Source organism: Anabrus simplex, chromosome 6, assembly GCF_040414725.1.
Source record: "Anabrus simplex isolate iqAnaSimp1 chromosome 6, ASM4041472v1, whole genome shotgun sequence".
NCBI classification, from domain to species: domain Eukaryota; kingdom Metazoa; phylum Arthropoda; class Insecta; order Orthoptera; family Tettigoniidae; genus Anabrus; species Anabrus simplex.
The window spans coordinates 166,281,084-166,305,927 of record NC_090270.1 but is presented as its reverse complement, the minus strand read 5'-3'; the positions used below and the strand labels follow the sequence as shown (position 1 = coordinate 166,305,927).

The following is a 24,844-nucleotide window of genomic DNA, read 5'->3' as shown; positions in this document are numbered from 1 at the left end:
GCTTCTTCGACAATCATGCCCTTAATTACTTACTTACTCACATTATTATTGTTATTGCTTCTATAAATAGCTTCCAACATGGCCCTAAAGTCTCTCTCTCTCTCTGTCCGCCCCGGCTCAGATCGAAATTCTGCCCGAGACTCTGCCGGGTTACCTCTGTCCTTACTTGTTTACCCTGATCTTGCCTTACTCTACTGTTTTCACTTCCCAGTCTTTGTGTTTCCCTTATTTCACTGCTTTCCCTTCCTTGCCTGCCCTCTTCACTGCTTTCCCTCCCCTGCCTTTCTTCCTCACTTCTTATGGTCACCTTTTCACTTGTCCTCTCTTCCTGAACTTGGGCTTCTTCCCTGTTTATGGTCACATTTTCGCTTGGCGCCTCTCACTGACCCTCTTCACACTGCACACTGTTACTGATATCTCTCCTCACTTCCCCACCTTTCGTTGCACTACTCACTTTTTCTTCGTCTTCTTTTATCCTCCTGTCTAAGTCCATCAGTCTATTTACAGTCCAGATTTTCTTCCAATTTCTGCCTGCTACCACTAGCTCTTGCCCCTTAATAGTCGCTCTCAACCCTTGATTTATTGCACGAATCTTGTGTTTTCTAAGTATTTTCTCGTTCCTCATCGTCTCCCATCCCACGTCTCTCTTGATCCATATTTTCTCTCTCTGCATATTACTCGTATTTCTTATCACAGCATCAGCCATCAACGTAGAAAACAGTTCTAGTTTGATAGGCCTGTTGCCCCTAATTTTTCCCACCCTCTGCACATCATCTATATCTACTTCATTAAAATTAAGTTTCAAATTCCCCTGTATTAAGTCCACAACTTTGTAAGTTGTCAGTACTTTGTCTTCTCTCAACTCTTCAGGCACACCATAGATAAATAAGCACTTCTTTCTTCGATATAAAGTATTGGCTTCTACTTCTACTTTCAGCTTCAAGTTCTCCTTTTCTAATCGACCTATTTTTTCCCTTAATGATACAACTTCTCCGGTGTTATGTCTCACTTGTGCTGTTATATCTTCCGTTTTTTTCTCTTAACCATACCTCCATTTTTCCAAATTCCCTGGTTTGTTCCTTAATCATATTTTTAATTTGCTCAAAAGGGCCAGCTTCTTCCACCACCTCTTTTACAGCTCTTCTGAATGCGTCCATATTTTCCCTTTCTTCATTTCTACTAGGGGTCGGGTCTGGGTTCAACTCGACCCCCCCAGTGCATAGCAAAATTATAATCACTGCCGCTGATAGCAGTAATTCATCTTTTCTCTCCAAATCCATATTACACCTTCCTAATTTCATTTCTTCTTTCTTCATTCTTCCCTGCCATCTTCCTACCGTTGCCCTGAACTGCTCTACACTAATCATTTTTGGCACACTTCTCCACAACCTTCCAGCTCTCAGCACTTTCACCCACACCTCCCACTCCCGGGACCCTCCACTCAATGCGACCTCACTCGTCCGTGGCTTAGGCAAGACTGTGATATTGAAGATACAATAAGTAAAATTGTTTCAAGAATAAAATTACTGTGTCCATTTATTCAATACAATACAATACAATACAAGGACACAGTAATTTTATTGTTGAAAGAATTTTACTTACATCAGCTAGTACAAATATAAACTCACTCATGCAAACCGGTAAACTAAAAGTGATCACCGACATAATGGACCAACACAAAATTCTTATCATGGGATTACAGGAAATTAGAAACACTAACCAGGATGCCTTGGAATCTCAAGGGTACAGATTTTATAAAGGTATACGCAGGAACAGGATTTTTGGTCAGCTTTAAAATAATAAACTCATTTCAAGAATTCATATTACAATCTCCACAACTCTCAAAGCTCATCTTAAAGGCATCTAATAAAATCTATACTGTAATAAATGCCCATCATCATCATCATCCTAAACCATCTCCAGTTTCCCGGGTGTGATATATGAGCCTCCTCCATCTCATCCTGTCCTTGTACCATTCTTCCTCCACCAGCTTGTCCCAATCATGACCTCTCAGCAGTACATCGTTCTTCACTAAATCTATCCATTTCCTTTGTGGCCTTCCCACGGTTCGTCTTCCTTCTACTTTTCTGTCAAATTCCTTCCTTGCAGTTCTGTTTACTGGCATCCTCTTCATGTGACCAAACCACTTCAGTCTCGATATCTGAATCTTATTGAGGAGAGAATCATCTATTCCTACTTCTTCTCTAATTTTCTCATTCCTAATCTTGTCTTTCCTGGTTTTCTGGATCATAGTGCGTAGGAATTTCATTTCAGCTGCCTGAAGTTTGGAATTATCTTTATGGGTCAATGTTGTGGTTTCGAGACTGTATATAAGAATTGGTGTATAATAGGACTTGTACAATGTCATTTTTGTTTTCACGGGTGTTTGCTCATCCCACAGCAGGTGTCTTATTTGGTGGTAAAATTGTGTTGCCTTATTGATTCGATTGTTCACCTCATGTTTTGCTAGGTTGTCATTTGATATAACGGTACCCAAGTATTTAAAAACTGGATCACTGTCCAGTTGAGCTTCATTTAACATGACTATTGGTTCTGCTCCTTCCCCATACACTTTCATCACCTCCATCTTGGTCTTGCTGATGTTTAAACCATATTTCTTAAACTCCTCATTCCATCTTTGCATTCTCTCTCTCAATTCCTCTTCTGATTCACTCCAGATTGCAACATCATCTGCAAATGTGAAGGCTTTGATATCTCCATGTTCTTTCCTTTTAATAGATTTCATTACTACATCCATTACAATAATAAATAGAAGTGGTGACAATGAGCTGCCCTGCTGCACTCCTCTCTTTGTTTCAAGCCAGTCCGACAAACCACATCCTACTTGAATACAGCTTCTACTCCCACTATACAACATTTTCACTTTGTCTATGAGGCTGTCTCGCACTTGAAGTTCTTTCATGCATTGCCAAATTCTTTCCCTTGGTACACTGTCGTATGCTTTCCCATTGTCCAAAAATATTAGAAATAAAGGCTTGTTCTTCTCCCAGTATTTTTCCATTAGCATCCTAATTGCAAATATAAGGTCTGTAGTTGACCTTCCTGGCCTGAAACCATTCTTCTTCCAAAATTGGTTTAACAATATCTCTGATTCTGGTCTCTTATTTTTTCCAATATTTTCAGGACATGAGACAGTAGTGTGATACCATGGTAATTAGTACATTTTCGTCGGCTTCCTTTCTTGAACAGAGGTACAATGATGCCCATCTTCCAGTCCTCAGGAATAGTATTTTCCTCCCATATCTTGTTGAGCAGTCTGTAGAGCCTTGGATTCCTGGAATTCCTGCTGCTTTCAGCATATCTGCACTTAGTTCATCCATGTCCGCTGCCTTTCCTTTCTTCATGCTCTTGAGCGCATTTTCGACCTCAAGCCATGTAATTGGTGGTTCAGTTGTGGTTCTTCGACATGTCTCTCCTCTATCCATTTTTATGTTTTCTGTATCTCCATTCAGCAGCTTTTCAAAATAGATCTTGAGTTCTTGTTTAATTTCTCCCTCTTCTTGTGCCAGAGTTCCATCATCACGTTCTATTACTTTTATGGTCTCTTCATCCCTTCGCTTGTTTTTCACTACTCTGTATAGCAATTTCATATTTCCTCTACTGTCCTCTTCCAGTTCGTCTGCAAACTCAATCCATTTCTTTTTTTCTTCCCTTACAATGTTCTTTACAGCAAGTTTCTTGTTCCTGTATACTTCTTGAAGTCTTTGTATTTCTTGTTCATTTCATTCTTGTCCCTGTTTTTGTTTTTCCTTGTCCATTGCCTTCTTTATTTGGTTTCTTTCTTTCACCGCTGTTTTCACTCTATCATTCCACCATGGTGTCTCCTTTTTTCTTTTGACAGAACTTGTAACTCCACATAGGTTTTTGGCCTCTCCCACAAAGGTGTCTTTGAAGGCCTTCCACTCTTCATTAACGTTGGTTACTTCACCCTTCGGCAAACTCTATAGAATCCTTAGTTTGTATTCTTCCTTTTTGGACTTCTTGCAATTTCCAAGTTTTAACCCTTGGTTTTTTCATAATAATTTTCTGTGTTTCATTAGTCTTATGTTTGAAGTCTACTACCAACAATCTGTGGTCAGTGTCCATGCTTTCACTAGGGATGACCTTTACATCTGTGATGTACCTGCCACCATCTTTATTCGTGATTACGTAGTCAATCAATGTTCTATACTGGCCAACGTCAAAGTCCTCTGAGGAATAGACACAGGTTCAGATCACCACGTAGTTAAATAAATGCCCATGCTCCCAGTAATGACAAAAACAACTCCTTAAAAGACTGTGAGGAAATGGAAGAATTTTGGGACCTATTGGACCAGACCATAGATAACATCCCCAAGCACCATGTAAAATTATTAACAGGTGACTTCAACGCTCAACTAGGCAGAGAAAGAAAATACCATGACATCATTGGAAAATACCCAGCACACAAGAAAAAGAAAAATGGAGAGAGACTAGTTGACCTGTGTAGAAACCATAATTTGATCTCAAAATCTAGATGTTTTAAGAGAAAACCTCAAAAACTCAAAACATAGAAACACCCTGACTACACTAAAGGAGAATGGCAACTGGATCACATCTGCATGGACAAATACCTGCAAAAAGATGTCTATAACATCAAAGTCCTCTGAGGAATAGACACAGGTTCAGATCACCACATAGTTAAAATAAAAATTAAACTCACTCCCAAGAGAAAACTACAAAAGCAAGCCCCTAAAACTAAAAAACTAAAAATCCTACCCAGCTAATTAACAATGAAAATTACCAAAAAGCAACTGAAAAAATAAAATCACAAATAAACTTGAAGACTTAGTACACAACCTTAAATAACTTGCAGAAGACCTGGCTCCAATTAAAACACATAAAAAAAAATCAATGTTGGAACAGTGAATGTGTTGAAACAGTGTAGAAAAGACATCAGGCATGTCTGTTACATCAGTCCCAAAAATCAGAAATATCCTATCAAAATCTAGTAAAGAAAATAAAAGAAACTACCCAAGTCTTAAGAAAAATAAAAAGACAGCATCATAAGGACACACTGCAGTTAAGTGAAGAAGAATTCAATAAAACTCAGTCCAGGGACTACTACAAAACCTTCAGGAAACAGCTCCAAAAATATGAACTCCCGACCCTGCTGATGAAGGATGAAAATGGTAAGCTGGCTCATAATAATAAAGACAATACAGAAATTCTGGCTAAATATTTCAACAAGCTTCTAAATTGTGAGGAACCTACAGAACTCTTTCCTTTGGACACCAAGACCCCAATAAAAATACCACCAGAAAACATCAAACCCCCTCATAATAAAGGAAGTCTATCAAGCACTGAATAAATTTAAAAACTACAAAGCGCCAGGAGAAGATCAGATCTTTGTGGAAATCTGGAAATATGCCGGAACATCAGCAAAAGTTGCCCTCCATCAACAACTTGTCTCTATCTGGATTAAAGAAGAACTGCCAGAACACTGGATAACAGCCCTCATTCGCCCACTGCATAAAAAAGGAGACAAAATTGACCCTAATAACCAAGGGTGCCCATAACCCCCCCCCCCCCCCAGCTCTCAGGTAAAGGAAAACATCTAATGTAGTCAGGTGTTTATCCTTCAAGAAAATGATTTAAAAGTCGGTATTATGTAGAAGTGGTACGGGATACCGTGGGCGGTATTCTACCATGGAATACAAGTCTCCATTCATCTTCCCAAATATTAAAATTACTACAAACCCCCATTTGTAGATTTCAAGAAAGCTTACAATTGCATCCATAGAGAGTCTCTGTTTAAAATTTTAAGACACCTTAGACTACATCCCAGATTAATAAACATGATAAAATTGACTCTCACTAACACCAAATCAAAAGTGAAGTTTAGGGGTGAAACATCAGAGTCATTTGAAATTAAAACTGGACTATGGCAGGGAGATGGGCTCTCACCACTATTATTTAATTGTGCTCTAGAAATGGTAATGAGGGAATGGTTTAGGAAATGTCCCCCAAAAATAAAGATTAGCTGAAAAATCAGAACAAATTGCCTGGGTGTCACCGACGATTTAGCATTACCAGCAGTGGACATACCCAGATATGAGAACTTCAAAACATTGCAAATAAAATTGGCCTCAAAATATCATTTGAAAAGAAACAAAACAGAAATTATGCCCCAAAAACAATAAATGGTAATAAAATCGAAATAGTAACTCAATTTAAATATCTTGGAGAAGTAATAACATATAACCTAAATGAAAAAATCTCAATCCAAACAAGAACAAATAGATTACCTAAAGCACAAAAATTAACATGGGATATCTACAAAAAGAAATGTCTGTCAATAAATGCAAAAATAAAACACTACAACACAGTTATAAAACTGGAAGCTACATATGCAGTAGAAACACTTTTTCACCTGAATAAACAATCAAAGACTGACGGACTTAAAAAAATTGAAAGGAGGACTGGAAGAACCTGCATCAACAAAAAATACCAGAAAGATGGACAGTGCTGGATAATACCTAACAATTCGCAAAGAGCTAGAACCCATTACAGATATTATGCGTAAGAGGAGACTGGGATTCTTTGGACATATCATGAGGATGCTGGATTTGAGACTTCTGAAACAACTAGTACAACACAATCTCGTCTCAAAAAATACCACAACAGGATGTAAATGGATCAGAGAAGTAAGAGAAAATCTGAAGGAAATAGGCCTTACAACAGAAGACACCACAAATACGATAAAATTGAATACAAAACTCAAGAATACAAACCTTCGCTTTACCCTTACACAAAACAAACCAACAGCATGGATATTTTCAACTGAGGAAAGGGCATGAAGATCGGAGCGTCTGAAGAAGTACTGGGAGGACCGCAAAGCCTGAACAATCCCTTCAAAGAGACCTGAACGATGGACTGACTAAAGTGATCCTATGCAGTCATAAACGAAGAAGAAGAAGAAGAAGAAGAAGAAGAAGAAGAAGAAGAAGAAGAAGAATGCAAATACTAACTGGATGTAACACTTCATAGCCATACATTATGCCAACTGAAGCTTTAATGGCTGTTGCGGATGGAGTGTGATCCACCACAACCATGCGGTGAATAAGGTGGTCTTCCCTCTCCATAATGGCCCATGTGCAGCTGGACCCCAGTCTTCTTGAGACAGTGCCTTCCCATGACCATTGTTGCTAACACCAGTTGCCCTGTGGATACATCCCTGCCCATTCTTCCTGCAATATCTGGGAAAGAACATCCACCTTCTCATAGCCATATTACATGGCCTTGTTCAAAATCAGCAAGCTGCTGATACTGCCTTCTTCACCTCAGGTATGTCTGACTCGCACCTACCTCACAAGATCACCACTAGACAATGACTAACACTCGTATGATATGATATATATATATCAAACTTACTTTACAAGGTCATAGTAGTGCCACTAGCACCACTCTTTGTTGACTAGTATGCAACTTTGAATAGCTGTCATCTTTTAGATGTGCAAACATGCCTCCCAAATTTCCTTTATCTAGCAAAACTTCTTCTTGATGTTGGAATTTCATTTTCTGCCAGTGTAATCACCAAGGAAAAAATCTAATTTTATTATTAAAAAATGAATTCAAATCTTTGACTCACCTTATTGCTAACTTCCACTCCTGTCTTTGAATCGCTCATAGTCCTTGAAACTAATTTCACTAAAATTATTTACTTGGATATTGTATGCCTCAAGTACCTTTTGTTTGACTGATGTTTTTTTTTTGTTGACTTGATGCTGTATGCTTCCCACACAATAAAGTACAACAGATTGTGCTCTAATGTTCATAAATTCCCCTGAATAAATTAATTGGTATTCTTTGTCGTTGTAGAAAAGCGGAAGCAGTTGCTCAAGCAGGAACGTATAAGAAGATGTAAAAAGAGAATACTTAAAAAGACTCTAAAGCAAGCAATAAGAAGAGCCATGGAACAGTAAGTATTTCAGGCTTGTAGAATACTGTTATTTTCTTTAGCATACCCTACACCCCAAATTAGTCCATCAGAACAGTTTTGATGATGCTGTTGTTGTTTTAAAAGGGGCTGAACATCTAGGTCATCAGCCTCTGCAGATCAGTTTCAAATTCGTGATAGAGCTAGGAATCAGACCCAGAGCAGCTGGGTAGGAATTGACTGTGTTAAGCTTCACCTAGGCCATGAAGACAGTCAGTTGAGAAGAAATATGGATTCAAATCTTTCTCTCATCTGTCTTAGAAGGGTTTTTCTGTGGTTTCTGACTTTAGCTCTAATTGAATGTAGGATGGTACCACTTCCTTTTCAATTTTAGCTCCACTTAATTGTGTATATACACACACCATTTCAGACACTTATGTAAAAATGAGAGAACTAGAACAGAAGTATAGAGACCTAAAACGCAGAGCAAAGAGAGTAATTTAATCTGAGAAAGAGAAAAGCTGGCTTGAATTTACTGACAAATTAGTAGAAGACAGTAAAGGAAATAAGAAACTTCTGTACAGAATTGTGAAAAACAAAAGAAGAACTATTCATGTACCAATTAAAGCATTGGAAAGAGATGATGGAATAATAATGTGGGGAGAGGAAGACATTTGGGAAGAGATGAGAAGGTACTTTTCTTCCTTGTATAATGGAACAGACCCAGTAGAAATCACTCCAGATGATTTGGAATTGAATAGTGAGAACAAGGCTGGAAAAAGTGAATCCCCACTGACTTGGTTTGAGATTGAAAATGCTCTGAACTGTATGAACAAAGGCAGATCACCTGGCCTTGATGAGGTGAGCTCAGACATGATTAAAGCTGCTGGAACGTACGGACTTCAGTGGATATTTAGAGTGTTGAATGCTGTGTCAAATGAAGAAAAAGTCCTGTCTGACTGGACTAAGGGTTGTATAGTCCCCCTCTTCAAGAAAGGAAATAGACGGATACGTGGCAATTATAGAGGAATTACACTCCTATTTCATGGATTTAAGTTGATCGAGAAAGTGATAGAGAAAAGATTATGAAAGATCATTGAACCACAGCTTGAGAAAGAACAATACAGATTTCAAAGAAACAGATCAAAAACAGATCTCATTTTTGCTGTTAGGATGATAATGGAAAAACATTGGGAAAAGTGAAAAAATGTCATCTTTGTCTTTCCGGACCAAAAAAAATCTTATGACGGCACACTGAGGTATGTATGTATGTATGTATGTTGGGTATTCAGCCCAAAGGCTGGTTTGATCCTCTGCAGCTCCACCAACAGCTGTCATAAAGAGCCTAGGCGTCACTGAAGAGGTGTACTAGGGAAATGAGGAGTGAGGTAATTTCCCGTTGCTTTCCTCACCGAGCCAGCCGTTGCTATTACATATCAGTCTGCCAAGCCCACTGAAATGCGTGCACCAACCGACCCTATAAGCGATATTTTAACAGCATTCATAACAGGGACTGGCTGCATAAGCAATGGTATTACTAGCATCACTCATACCTCAGTCACTTTCATATTGTCAAAGCCAAGGATGAGACTGAGACAGGTCAATGAAAGTAACAAATTTGATATAGCTCATACCAGAAGACATAGTGCACTGTAAACACTACATCTCGCCAGCAAAGGCATATACTGAGGTATAAACTTTGGAATTGCTTGAGAAGGAGAAATGTTCTATTATCTCTCATCAGTAAAGTAAAAATGTTGTACAAACACTGCCAGAGCTGTGTAACAATAGGAAATGGGTATTCCAACTGGTTAGTAACAAGTAAAGGAGTATAACAAGACAGCACTTTGACACCTCTACTATTTGTCACAGTGATGGATGAGACAATGAAAAGAGTAAAACAGCACAGGAAGAGCATTGCATTCAAAGCATTTGCTTTTACAGATGATGTGATTTGGGGAGGTAATGAGGAAGAGGTTCAAGGAAATATTAATGCCTGGAATTGTCATTTTAAGGAATTTGGACTTAAAGTCAGCCTTAAGAAAACAGTTGTTATGACAGTCAACAGATAAAAGTCAGGAGCAAATATCACAGTAGATGGACAGTAATTGCAAGAAGTTAACCACTTCCAATACCTCAGTAGTGTCCTGACTGAAAATAACCGATCAAATGCTGAAATCACAAATATAGTTCAAAGGGGAGCTGTCCTTTACTATTAGGTTAGAAGCCTTCTCTGGGACAGCCAGATTCCAATACTAGCCAGACAAACAATTTATCAAGCTTACTTCTTGCCCATGACAATCTATGGCCTTGAAACTTGTATCATCATAGGCAGAGATAAAGTAGACTCCAAGCTGGAGAAATGAAATTCCTCCAGACATTGCTACAAAAAACCAGGAGAGATAAGGTCCGCAATGAGAGGATTTACCAAGAGATTCAAATAAGAGAATCGTTATGTGATACCATAATTAGATCAGAATTAAAATGGTATGGGCGTGTAATGAGAATGGATTCTTGCTCATTAGCTAAGGAATGGTTGGAGAAAACCTTAGACGGCAAAAGACCTAGAGGCAGACCTCAAAGGAGATGGATCTATTGTTCTGTTAATGCAATTTTATTTGACGGAAATAAATATCACACGAGAACACGTTCACTTCCTTGTGGCTATTACTTTATTCTCACTGTAAGTCGCAACACACAGTTATACACAGTAGCAAGTGACACTACAGCACTTAATAGCGGAGTACGCTGAAGTTGATTCTGACATGTACAGATATCAACAACACTGACTCGCGCACTATAACATACACTCTCTTGAACTCACCGCCTCCACCTCGGAGCCCAGCAGTCACTCAGAGTTCAGCACTTGCCTTTGAGTCCAACCTGACTGTCTCGCTGACTGACAGCTCGATATATATACTGTTCGATCAACCATGTAGAATTATCGATTTCTGGAAGGGTTCTTACTACACTCTAATGGAACACACTAAAAACATTGATCGACCAGCTAGTCGAATGGAGTAGCGGTATTCTACTTTCGTTACTGTTTACCAATACACATGGTACTCTCTCCGACATTCCTAATGTCTCTATATATATCTGGATAATAAACCTTACAGTAAGTTTCCAGAACCCTTCATATATACCAAATGATAGTAGAATGAATCTAATATACGAACATTATAGAGTTTCCTACCGCTTTTGACTGTATAGATTTTGAGGTTAAACTTATGCACAATACGTATTTGAGGTTATACAAATTTTATAATACACGTTTACAGGGAAACCCTGTATTAGTCATATTTAACATTTAATTAAAGATAATTTAGCATTCAATCAAATGTAATTAAAATATATTAAACATATTAATTGAAGGTTTTACACCAGTTACAATGTCGTACCTACGACGGATTGAACAAGTCAAACAAAATCTGGAACATAGAGGAGTAGATCGGAACCAAGTACAGGAAGAAGAATGGTACCTGAATCGACTGAAGTGGCGAGCACTCGTACACCACACATGGGAAACTGGAGACGGTTAACTGATGATGGTGGTGGTGGTGGTGGTGGTGGTGGTGGTGGTGATTCAGACACTTGCAGACTCTCACACAGGGTACAATTCCAGACACCAAAAAATTGAGCAACTGAAAATTTCTAAAGCTTCAAGCATAACTGAAAGGAAAGTCGATCAGTAATTAACAGAGAGGATTCTTGGTTAGAAGTTTAGTTACATCAAGATGCACTTCTTTGATTTCAGAATGAGTTTGGATCATATCACTCACTATAAATCATTCTAAATGCTGCTTTTCACTTTCTTAACATAACAGAACTACAACAGATTTACTGGCAAAGTGTGTATTAGACAAATATATATCAAAGGGAGGAATTACAAAAGACCATAGCACGGGACGAGGTATACAAAGGGTGACTTATTCTTCCATCAAGTTTACATGGTTCTGTTGATCTTGATGTCCTCAAGCTCTGACCTGAAATAGCAACAATGACAACTTACTATTTATTATGTAATTTGTGTTTTCAAACATAGAACCTACTGTATATACAGTGTATATATATATGGACCAAGTTAGAGGGACTATATGAATTGGTTATTTATGAAGGGTCACTAATTAAAATAAGTTAACTGGATTACAGTTGGAAGATCTCAAGCTTAGCATTAAACACAGTGAAAGATTAAAACATATTCATTACTTCGACCTTTATCTCAGTTTTCCCTTCACACTTTATTTGCTTATCATCCAGAAGCACCCTTCTCTGTCTACACACATGCCCTATCCCAGCATTCAGCTTCGTAGTTTCAATTTTGACCTCAATTAAATACTCTTCTTTCCTAGTTAGTTCAGAGAGACTACATTGGTTAATTGCCATTACTATTACACTGCCGTAGTACGGCACTACATCTTTTGTTCTATAGACTCATTTTAAGTCAGCGCACAACCTTCTTCATTGAACTCTGGATCAGAATAACCTCATGTCCCCTCAACCTGCTCCCTTTTATCATATCCATACCTGCCAACTTTCCCGATTTAGGCGGGAGACTCCCGATTTTCGACAGTTTTTCCCGCCTCCCGATTATTCTATCTTTTCTCCCGATTTTAGCTATTTTTTAGTGAATTTCAAACATTTGTTTTCAAATCCCGCCATTTCAGCTTTTTTACTCCACTGGCCGGAAGTCCTTCGCCCATTGGCTGCTTTCAAATGAAATATCGATGTTTATTAATGCGAGAAATATGTGCGATGTTTATTGAAACCTGTATATCGCTACGCGTATATTGACTGTCAATCTCTCGTTCTCACGTACTTTGTCGGTGTTCGTTCACATCAGTCTAGTCGATTCCATCCTCTTTGGTCAATTCTAGAGACTAGTCGCTTTCTTAGTAATTTAGTGACATAATTTCAATGATAACGACTGGTGACTTTTCTAGAGATTTTAGGAGCCATTTGGAGACATTTCTGACTAATTTTGATTTATCTCAATATAAATAAAATAACAGTTTTGCCTGTACATTGCTCAGAATTTAAAAAGAATGATATTTCCGTGCCGGTCATGACCACAGTAACAAGGGGAAATACCCGTTTTAATTTTCTGTAATTTCTGTCTGTATGTATGTATGTATGTATGTTTGTACGTATGTACGTACGTACGCAGGCTCATCACGAGAAAACGGCTGAAGAGAATTTAATGAAAATCGGTATATAACGTCGGGGAATAAGTCGCTACAATCTAGGCCATAAATAATTTTATTCACGCTGAGTGAAATGGTAGTTTAGGGGAAGGCCTAAAATTTAATACTCAAATATTTGTTATTATTGCCCCTAGCGATAAATACTACATAACTAAAGTTATATATTTATAAATTTCCTATAATTTATGTATGATAAATTTTTACTGTACCAGCTATGATGAGACATATTCATGAATTTGGATTTTTTTTGCTAAGTCCATATCAGTGCCGAGGTACGAGAAAATGGCGAACAGAATTTTATGTAAAGTCAGGGAATAAGGAATAAGGAACTACAGTCCATGCTATAAATAATTTTATTCACTCTGTTCGAAATGGTAGTTTAGGGGAAGGTGCCAAAACTTTAATTTTTAATTGCCTATCTTAGTGGTCATATTGAAAAGTACTACATAACAAAAGTTACAGAGAATGCAATTCCCAATTATTTATGTCTTATTCAGTTTTGCAAGAGACAGTTCTCATGAATGATTCGTATTGAAACTGACTTAAGCAAATTAACACAAAAATAATTTATTCTATTATCACCACCTATTCAGTACAAGCCACATGCTATGTGGATGAAATTTACATAATACTATATACACTTCTCAGGGATCTCAGACAGGTCAGTGAAAGTAACAAATTTGATCTAGCCCACACCTGAAATCATAGTAAACATTGGGTCTCACCAGCAAATGCATACAAAGGGACATAACAACAAATGCTAGCAATGAGGAAATAAACAGAATGGAGGTCATGGCTGGAGATAAACATCATATTGGTATAAAAAATCATTTTTCACAAGAAGTTCAACTTTGGCAATCATAAACTGACAAACATTAACCAATTTTAAATTCAAGATTGTTAGTGAGAACTTCAAGAAGCAAATACATGCTTTTGTTTGTAATGATGATCTCTGTTTTATGAGGAGGAATGAGGGTAATACATTTATTTCTCCCAAGATAGCCATATGCTTTTCTTCCACACGAGAAGGCATATTGAAATAATAACATTATGTTATTTATTAGACCACCTAATCAATACAAAATCGTCTTGGATAATTTACATAAATTTGTTAACTAATAGTGGTACATGTTTCACCTTCCCTGAAGGCATCATCAGCCATAGTCTTAACCTTAAATTAAAAATAAGCGTCTAAATAACATGTAATAATGAAATGAATTTTAAAATCTTGAAGAGATTTGAAGTAAAATAACATTAAGAATAACAATGATGGTTTAAAAATACAATGTGATGAGATATAATAGTGGAAATATTAACAAAATTAACATTAGAAGGCTGTTAAAATACACTGACTGACAGAGCAAATGCAACACCAAGAAGGAGTGGTTCGAAAGGGATGAAAGTTGGGGAAAAAACAGAGACGGCACGGACGAATAATTGATGTTTATTTCAAACCGATATGCAGGTTACACAATGCGCACGGCATCGACTCAGTAGGATGTAGGACCACTGCGAGCGGCGATGCACGCAGAAACACGTCGAGGTACAGAGTCAATAAGAGTGTGGATGGTGTCCTGAGGGATGGTTCTCCATTCTCTGTCAACCATCTGCCACAGTTGGTCGTCCGTACGAGGCTGGGGCAGAGTTTGCAAACGGCGTCCAATGAGATCCCACACGTGTTCGATTGGTGAGAGATCCGGAGAGTACGCTGGCCACGGAAGCATCTGTACACCTTGTAGAGCCTGTTGGGAGATGCGAGCAGTGTGTGAGCGGGCATTATCCTGCTGAAACAGAGCATTGGGCAGCCCCTGAAGGTACGGGAGTGCCACCGGCCGCAACACATGCTGCACGTAGCGGTGGGCATTTAACGTGCCTTGAATATGCACTAGAGGTGACGTGGAATCATACGCAATAGCGCCCCAAACCATGATGCCGCGTTGTCTAGCGGTAGGGCGCTCCACAGTTACTGCCGGATTTGACCTTTCTCCACGCCGACGCCACACCCGTCTGCAGTGACTATCACTGACAGAACAGAAGCGTGACTCATCGGAGAACACGACGTTCCGCCATTCCCTCATCCAAGTCGCTCTAGCCTGGCACCATGCCAGGCGTGCACGTCTATGCTGTGGAGTCAATGGTAGTCTTCTGAGCGGACACCGGGAGTGCAGGCCTCCTTCAACCAATCGACGGGAAATTGTTCTGGTCGATATTGGAACGGCCAGGGTGTCTTGCACATGCTGAAGAATGGCGGTTGACATGGCGTGCGGGGCTGCCACCGCTTGGCGGCGGATGCGCCGATCCTCGCATGCTGACGTCACTCGGGCTGCGCCTGGACCCCTTGCACGTGCCACATGTCCCTGCGCCAACCATCTTTGCCACAGGCGCTGCACCGTGGACACATCCCTATGGATATCGGCTGCGATTTGACGAAGCGACCAACCTGCCCTTCTCAGCCCGATCACCATACCCCTCGTAAAGTCGTCTGTCTGCTGGAAATGCCTCCGTTGACGGCGGCCTGGCATTCTTAGCTATACACGTGTCCTGTGGCACACGACAACACGTTCTACAATGACTGTCGGCTGAGAAATCACGGTACGAAGTGGGCCATTCGCCAACGCCGTGTCCCATTTATCGTTCGCTACGTGTACAGCACAGCGACGCATTTCACATCATGAGCATACCTCAGTGACATCAGTCTACCCTGCAATTGGCATAAAGTTCTGACCACTCCTTCTTGGTGTTGCATTTGCTCTGCCAGTCAGTGTAAGTGCGATGGATAAAACAACAGATTGTTATATAACAAGTAGTAAGATTGCATAAAGATAAAGTTGATAGTCAGGCGGTTATAATTAGACGATGGTGAAAAATCGTATATAATCAAAGTAAAGAAGAGAGAATAAAAGTCATAGTTAGTCGAGAGATCCGAAGTTAATCATGACCTTGAAGATAAAAGACGAAAGTCAGAGGCATATGGTGAAGTTGTAGAACATGTTGAGGATATGAAGTTGTAGAGTAGAAGTTGAAGAACAGTTTCAAATAGGATCTCTATGGACCATCTCAAAATTTGAAGTAATGCTCAAATGTTGTAAATTACATGTAATGAGAAGGCATAACCGCTTGTTTTTTTTTTTGTTTTTTTTTTGCCTAGTCCATTACTTCTGACAAACATAACACTAATGAGGAAGAGTAAAATGTCAAAGTCGACCTAAAAATATATCAAATCTGCAGCTTGCAAACACCTGCTAGTTCAATTTGTAGAGATTTGGTGCTTTATGGCCTACCACATATAATAGCTAGTGCTAGACTTAACAACAGTAGGAAGCTATTAATGATTCTGTAAGTCAGCTCAAGAGAGAGTAAAGTTACAGATTTCATTCAAACTATGGGATGTTGATCTACATAAAAAATAAACATACATGTGTCTGAGGGTTTGTTCCAGTGGCCCTTATTGTACAAGAAAATGGCTCTTTAAATTTAACAACCTGCACATATGTTGGCAATTTGGGTGTAGGTATGTACAGATAGCGCTTCTAGTTAGCGTCCATGATTTTCACATGGGCTACTTGCGTTTGAGGTGCATCAGCATTTCATTTTTATTTTAACTATTTATTTATTTTTCCTTTTTCTTCTGTCTTGTATCTTTTATTTGTCTTTGTATTTGTGAACTAAGAAATGTACTAATGTTGTGTCTTGCCAGTCGCTTCATGAGGGCACTTTCTCTGTTATTTTTGTAATTGCTGCTACAGTTATGATAAGAGTGATACAGAGTGAAACTGATTGTGCTTAACAAAAACAAACTGTCCTCATGCTATAAATTGTCTGGAGAAAGTTTTAATTGTATGGTGTTAATTGTACAAGGTTGCCATATGTTTTCTTGGCAATTTCATCAATCATTTTGTAGCGTTTGTTTAGGATAATTACGCTTCCTCAAATAAATAATATAAGAAATAATAATAATAATATGAAAACAAATATTAACACACGATGCGAATAGGGAGATAACTCAATGATGTAGTAGCGGTGATTTCACATTAGAACATGGAAACGTGACGAGTAGATGTAGCATTTGTTTCGGAACTTAGCGCATACACAACAAATAATAATAATAATTAGGGAATAATAATAATAATACGGAAATAATAAAAATAAAAATGTTGACATAGAGATTGAATAAAGAAATAGTTGTAAATAATATCAGCACTTAATAATATGAATAAGTAAACAGTAACATGATGCAGTGGTGGTGAATTCACATTAGAACATGGAAATGTGACGAGTATCTTTCGATACGCAGTATTAAATCAAATACAAGGGAACGCTTACAGGCCTAAAAAAATGACAACTAAGAGAGGAGAGTGGAAGGTGCTTGGAAGCCCTATGAAGTCCATGGGAACGTATGATGTTATGGGGGAGAAAATACTTACAAGAAACATCTTCTAGCTCAACTATATTAAAATAACAAACGAAAAATAACAAAAACAAAGTGAAATCACAAAGCAGCTGAAACTTAACGCTTTTGACAAACTGATACAATTACGAATTCAAAAACACAAATGAATGGATTGTTGATTAAAAAACAGGTGAAAGACTAGCAATTACCATCAGCAGGAATCTAGGGCAAACTCGGACACATTAAATTTAAAACTTTAAAAATGACAATTAAGCAAGGAAATACCGAAACGCAAAGGAATTAAATCAAACAAAATCAGAAAACATTGATAATAACATGAAAATAGCACTGAAATAACACTTACCTCAGAAAGGCAGGAGTTCCCGAGGGTAGCCCTCGAGCGCGAACGTTCGCTGGGACGGTCGGATGGAAAATGATGCGGCCAGATCGCATCCCGCACACGAAGCGGCCTAAGGCTGGAAATTGACAAATCACAATCCACCAATGGGAAACAAATTCCACTAGGTTCCCTATCTTTTTGCCAATAGGAAATCTCGTTATTCTAGCAAATGAAATTGCATGACATTATATGGTCATATTAAGATAGCAACTTCCCGAGGTTTCCTATTGTGACACCTATTTCAACAGCCATAACCGCACATGTAGTATAGGATGTTCCACAACTGAAGCACTTTACATTTTCATCAGATTACACTTTGACATATAGAATTACAAAAATAATTTTCAAATAATTCTTCAAGAAATTCTTCAAGTAAAATGTCCCAAGTGTCTTTTTACATGTTTTCTGACATTACTTTAAATTACCAATTACAGAAAATTTACATACAAAAAAAAACCACTTCACAACAATTCTCATATCTTGCAATGTTCATTTACAGTTCCATATTATCTTGATGTTTTCCTTAAAAAAAATTATTACAATTTTAAAAATATTCCAGCAGAGTCCAGATAGTTCTCTGTCTCATCACACATTACATTCTCCTCCTCCCAACGTCGAGCAGCAACGTCGAGCTCTGCTCGACCACAATTATTTAAAGAAAATAACCAATTTAAATGAAATTAAAAAGGAAGGCTTAAATGGAGATTTGAAGATTCTCGTAATGCCACAATTGCACCACACCACAAATTTTTATCTTCGTTCTCTACAGGAACGTCCATACAGGCAAAAACAAGTAGAGCATTAGTATCACTGTCAAACGAAGGCGCTGTCAGCGGCCGATGGGCAACGTCTCCATCCATATTACAGTCCCACCATTGCTCTCTTACAGCCTCAGCACAGCTCACCAGCTTAGTGAACTGGCCCAAAACAGGCGAAGGTTATTGGCTCAGCACTGCAGACTGCCGCCATCAGAACCACCTTCCCATTCCACCATCAGATATTAGTGGCCAATAGGTGCGTTGCCGGCTCCAAACACATACCCCAGGTTGAACAGAGTCTGTGATATTGCAGTCACTGGAACATAAACAAACGCAGCAGAAACTTGGAACTGAAGAAATAAGGCCACTGGCCTAAACTATCGATGACTTAGGGCTGGTATTATAATGAGGGTTTAAACTGAAGATTAATTTAAACTGTAACTTGAGTTTAAACCGATGTTGAGTCTTATAATGACCGGCCTAAGTTAAACTGAGGTGAAGAAGGAAATATACGACCTTGGTAGCAGTGACTTGCGAGAAAAATGACTATCGATAATGTTTTGCTGTGACTTGCAAGAAAAGATGACTATCGATAATGTTTTGTTTACTTCTTGTAGGTAAAATGGCGGATAAAAGCATTAGACTTTGTCCGAATTTTACTTGTAAGGAAATAGAATTGCTTGTGCAATTAGTACAGAAATATTTATATAGTCTGTGAAACAGTGGCCGTATGAATTCTTCCGAAATGTCCCATTTTAATAAACATACTATGGGAGGCATAAAACCGCAATGCTATTAGTAGCTGACTGAGGGGTTCTACAGCATGATTTCTGAAATAAAAGGAAGTTACTTTATTTTCTAAAATTTACACTTTTGACATTCAGACAGTTCAAAAATTTTTTACGTTCTTACCTTTTCGTTGCATGTTTTATTCCAGCACTAATTTGCTGAAATAGGGTTATGAAAGTCTGTTTTGTAACCCTAAACCTGTTTTTTTTTAAATGTCATTCCATATATGAAAGTGGCATCCCCTTGCTCGAAAAACTCGTAGTGCTTGTGGTCGTTCAATAACTTGAACCACTTATTCATCAGCGCTTAGTATTTCTTCAAACACCTCAAAAGTATCTTCAAGATCCATTTGTTCTGACATGTATTCTTAAACTTAAGTTTAAACTGAACCCACAGTTTAAACCTCTATTATAATACCGGCCCTTAATGTTTGAGTTTCAAGGGTGGGATTTTTTTTTAATAACAATAACAAGCCTCCTCAGGGAGGTTCCCTCTCATAGTTCTGGGATACCCCAGCCTTCTTGGCAAGTGCTATTTCAGAATTTAAGACAATTTAAAAGACTAAAAGAAAATCTGCCAGAGTTTACCCTAGTACCAACATTTTTTACAGATAATCCCAAGTTATACCCCTAAATGAAGATCTAAATCTTACCCCAAAATACGTAACACTAAAATCTACCTAACATGCTCATAATTGATCATACTCATTACAACAAAAGCAATTCTTAATTAAAAAATAATAAGGTTCAAAATATTGCTGCGCAGCTTATTAACTAGAATTTAGATTACAACTAAATAAATTCCTAAATAACTACTAAAAATTTAAGTTACCATGTGCATTCTTAATCACACTACATTAAGAAAAGAACCAAACAACTAAAAGGAAAAGTTTAGAATGTTGCAAGGGAACTCAAAACATGGAAATAAATACTTAATTACGTTAGCTTGCAACCACCTTCGATGAATTGAGGTTAGTAAGTCACTATTAATTTACCATGTCATATACTCATGAAATTTTTGCATAGATAAACTCACATAATGTACTATGGTCACACCATTCAAATTAAGGAGCAATTAAGCAAGGAATACCAAATCAAAATCATATTACTTTACCAACAGGAACTCAAAAATGAAAAACGAGAGCGATGCAAGAGTGCGCATACAGAAATCCAACTCCCTGATATAAGAAATAAAAGGTATAAGTACAACCTTCATACCAGAGATTACCAGATAACCACACGACACACAAGACTACCAAGCTTATCTGTCCTCCGACATACACACAGACAACATCAAACCACCAAAACAAGTGTGACGATCCCTGAATCAGCAAAACCAATGAATGGTAAAAGGCACGGACGACCTCAGTACTGACTCCATCTCACATGACATCACAAAACACAGCACACACAAAAACACCTGTGTGATGACACATCAAGTAGTACCCACAAAATAAAAAGGACAGTACATGACCTCAAGTACACTTGAAGTAATCACACGACAATGAGACTCTTAGGGCCAATATCGTACTCCCAAGAGAGGAATGGCCTCTCAGCACCTTAAGCCCTAAGTCTCAGTACACACACACATATGACTACCCAAGGCACCCAAGACAAACAAACACACAATTATCTGTGAAAATGGTAGGACAGATACAGCATGGCTACCCAATTTTGAACCTTACTCAGTTTACAGAATCTCATACTACCGCAAATTGAGTAAATAAATTTAGAAGACACGAAACCCATAATGCAAGACATTTTTAACATCGATAAAATCGAACAATTCAAAACAAGCAGGAAAATTAATTGGCTGACTTAGCTACATCGTGATACCTTCAAAATTTCACTGATGACAAAATAAAATAACAGAAAGGAAAATCTTGACAACCTGCAGACCTACAATGAATTTAACAACAATTTATAGCTCAGCATAAGGACACCAAAATGAACATTTGCTGAAAATCTTCGTAGTAATCATTCTTACAATCACAAGGGACATCGTTCTCCATCTGGGCACCTAATACCAAGAAAAAGATTACAAGGTATCTCACACCAGGCGCACCAGATTTCAAACATGTTACGAGCACAAGTGCAGATCCGTAACCCATCAAATTTGCCTAAAATGAGCCTCAGCCTAGCTGGTCTAATAATATGGTGAGCACAATTCACCCTACAAGACTATCACAGTCAACGTAGACCCTCCTAGCAAGTATAGGAACACACGGGTAAATAAATATACGTGACAAGGGAACAGACGCTTACACGATGGAAAAGCACAAGACAAACTAGGAAACTTTCGAAATTTAGCAACTGGCCAGGAAACTGTCCCCAAAATAGTCCCATACATATTCAGAAACGAACCCAAACACAACAACAGACCAAAAACAACACCACAGGACCGAAAATGTAAGTACATACCAAGCTAAAACACGATACCAAAATAATTTCAAAATATCACACACATGGAATACTGCCAAATAAAATACAACAAGCGACAAGAAACAACATTTTGAAAATACCTTGCCAAAACACGAGATTGACGAATAAAACACTCGAAAAGATAGACGAAAATTTACAAACATTAACCTCAATATTGTTGCTGAAAATTTACCAAAACAGAAATTACAGAAAAACTAAGGAAACACTGTGCTAAAATTTAACCAGAACACAATGATCACTCTGACAATTCACACCTGATTCACACTACAATTTACGTAGTCTGGAAGAAACACAAAATTATGACACGAGTAAATTTATAAGATGGAAAATACGCACACAGACTTGAGGTATAGGTCAGTAATCAGGTATCTCTAACAGATAATCACATCATCTGTTCAAAAGATAACATGCCGTGAGACTGGGAAGTACAATGCATGATTTCGCGAAGTAGTTTAAAGCAACAAATAATCACTCAGATGTTAAGATCAAAACACACGTATCAAAGAAAACTTGACATAAAACATATTGAAATTTATCAAAAAAGACGTTCGGAACGTGAACACAGCACACGAAATGTGAAGATATCACTTTACTACAAAACACTTGGTCAAGAGAAACATCGCCACACCAAAAAATTTATTAAAATAAACGGAACCAAAATAATTTTTACAAATAATGACACACCATTTCCTCCAACTGTTAATTAATTACAAGATGAAACACAGCAACACAAGACTGCACATCGCAGAACGAAAAATACGTGGTGCGTTAAACTTGTGCAAGAATCATGAAAAACAAGAAGCGGGAATTAAGAACACACATGGAACACTTACAACCTATATTCAAACTTAAGATTTAAAATTGATTTTTGAAAAGTTAGCCGAGAATGATCATTGTAAGCCCTTTATCCTTCCATAACACACGGTCTTGCTACCAATGTGACGTTGGGTTTAGAGAAGGCATACACAAATAAATGGAATAAATATTGTAATAATAATAATAATAATAATAATAATAATAATAATGATGATAATATTAATAATAATAATGATAGTTGACATAAAATGGTGAATAAAGAAATAGTTGTAAATAATATCGGCACTTAATAATATGAATAAGTTAACAGTAACATGACGCAGCGGCGGAGAATTCACATTACAACATGGAAACGTGACGAGTGTCTTTCAATACGCAATATTAAATCAAATACAAGGGAACACTTACAGGCCTAAAAAAAAAATGACAACTAAGAGAGGAGAGTGGAAGGTGCTTGGAAGCCCTATGAATTCCATGGGAACGTATGATGTTATGGGGAAGAAAATACTTACAAGAAACATCTTCTAACTCAACTATATTAAAATAACAAACGAAAAATAACAAAAACAAAGTGAAATCACAAAGCAGCTGAAACTTAACGCTTTTGACAAACTGATACAATTACGAATTCAAAAACACAAATGAATGGATTGTTGATTAAAAAACAGGTGAAAGACTAGCAATTACCATCAGCAGGAATCTAGGGCAAACTCGGACACATTAAATTTAAAACTTTAAAAAAGACATTAAGCAAGGAAATACCGAAATGCAAAGGAATTAAATTAAATCAAACAAAATTAGAAAACATTGATAATAACATGAAAATAGCACTGAAATAACTCTTACCTCGGAAAGGCAGGAGTTCCCGAGGGTAGCCCTCGAGCACGAACGCTCGCTGGGGCAGTCGGATGGAAAATGACGCGGTCAAATCGCATCCCGGACGCGAAGCGGCCTAAGGCCGGAAATTGACAAATCACAATCCACCAATGGGAAACAAATTCCACTAGATTCCCTATCTTTTCGCCAATAGGAAATCTCATTATTCTAGCAAATGAAATTGCATGACCATATATGGTCATATTAAGATAGTTAGCAACTTCCCGAGATTTCCTATTGCGACACCTATTTCAACAGCCATAACCGCACATGCGCTGTATAGGATGTTCCACAACTAAAGCACCTTTACATTTTCATCAGATTACTCTTTGACATATAGAATTACAAAAAATAATTTTCAAATAATTCTTCAAGAAATTCTTCAAGTAAAACATCCCAAGTGTCTTTTTACATGTTTTGTGACATTAATTTAAATTACCAATTACAGAAAATTTACATACAAAAAAACCACTTCACAACAATTCACATATCTTGCAATGTTCATTTACAGTTCCATATTATCTTGATGTTTTCCTTAACAAAATTATTACAATTTTAAAAATGTTCCAGCAGAGTCCGTATAGTTCTCTGTCTCATCACATATTACAACTTTCTTTTGTCATAGAATAAATTGGTGCAGGTTAACATTGTAAGATATAGTAATGTATGATCTTTAAACAAATACTTATGAATGAGACAGTTATTAGAACATGGTTATACATGTGTCTTGTAATTAGTGAAATATTTTACCACATTTTTGTAGCGAAATTAGTTCTTGTCACAAAATACCATTGTTTTTTCATGTCGGTTAAAGAGAAGGGAGAGTAAAATAAAACAAATAAAAATTTGAAGCTGGAACTCTTCAAACGTGAGACACGATGCGTGGATGTAAGGGATGTTGGCCACACCAATGCGACTGCAGATAATCACATGCAAATCACCAGCAAGTATGCATGCTGTTAAATTTAAAGGGGCATTTTGTCTTAAATATTGGTTAATTGTACAAACTCGTATACACACATTTGTTTCATTTTGTCATACGAGGGCAAAAAAGGTCAATAAGTATCTGAAATTTTGCTCTAATTGTCTTTAGGTTGCCTCTGTGGTGTTGTGTGCTCACCAGCCGCTAGATGGCACCGTTGTCTAGGTCTGTGGTAGGTTTCAGCATTATCAGATCACTACAGCTTGCGCTGTTACGATGTAAAGATGGCCGCACCACTCTCTGTTTGCACCAAGAAAGAACAGCATTCCG

At 37.8% G+C, this 24,844-nt stretch overlaps 1 long non-coding RNA gene across 1 annotated transcript in view; it reads left to right on the top strand.

Moving 5' to 3' along the window:
• The window catches only part of LOC137501211 (uncharacterized), a 61,106-nt gene that overhangs the window by 27,695 nt on the left and 8,567 nt on the right, over positions 1-24,844 (top strand). The window contains exon 2 of the long non-coding RNA XR_011018418.1: positions 7,861-7,960. This is a non-coding gene — a long non-coding RNA (uncharacterized lncRNA). The remainder of the gene's footprint in view (positions 1-7,860; positions 7,961-24,844) is intronic.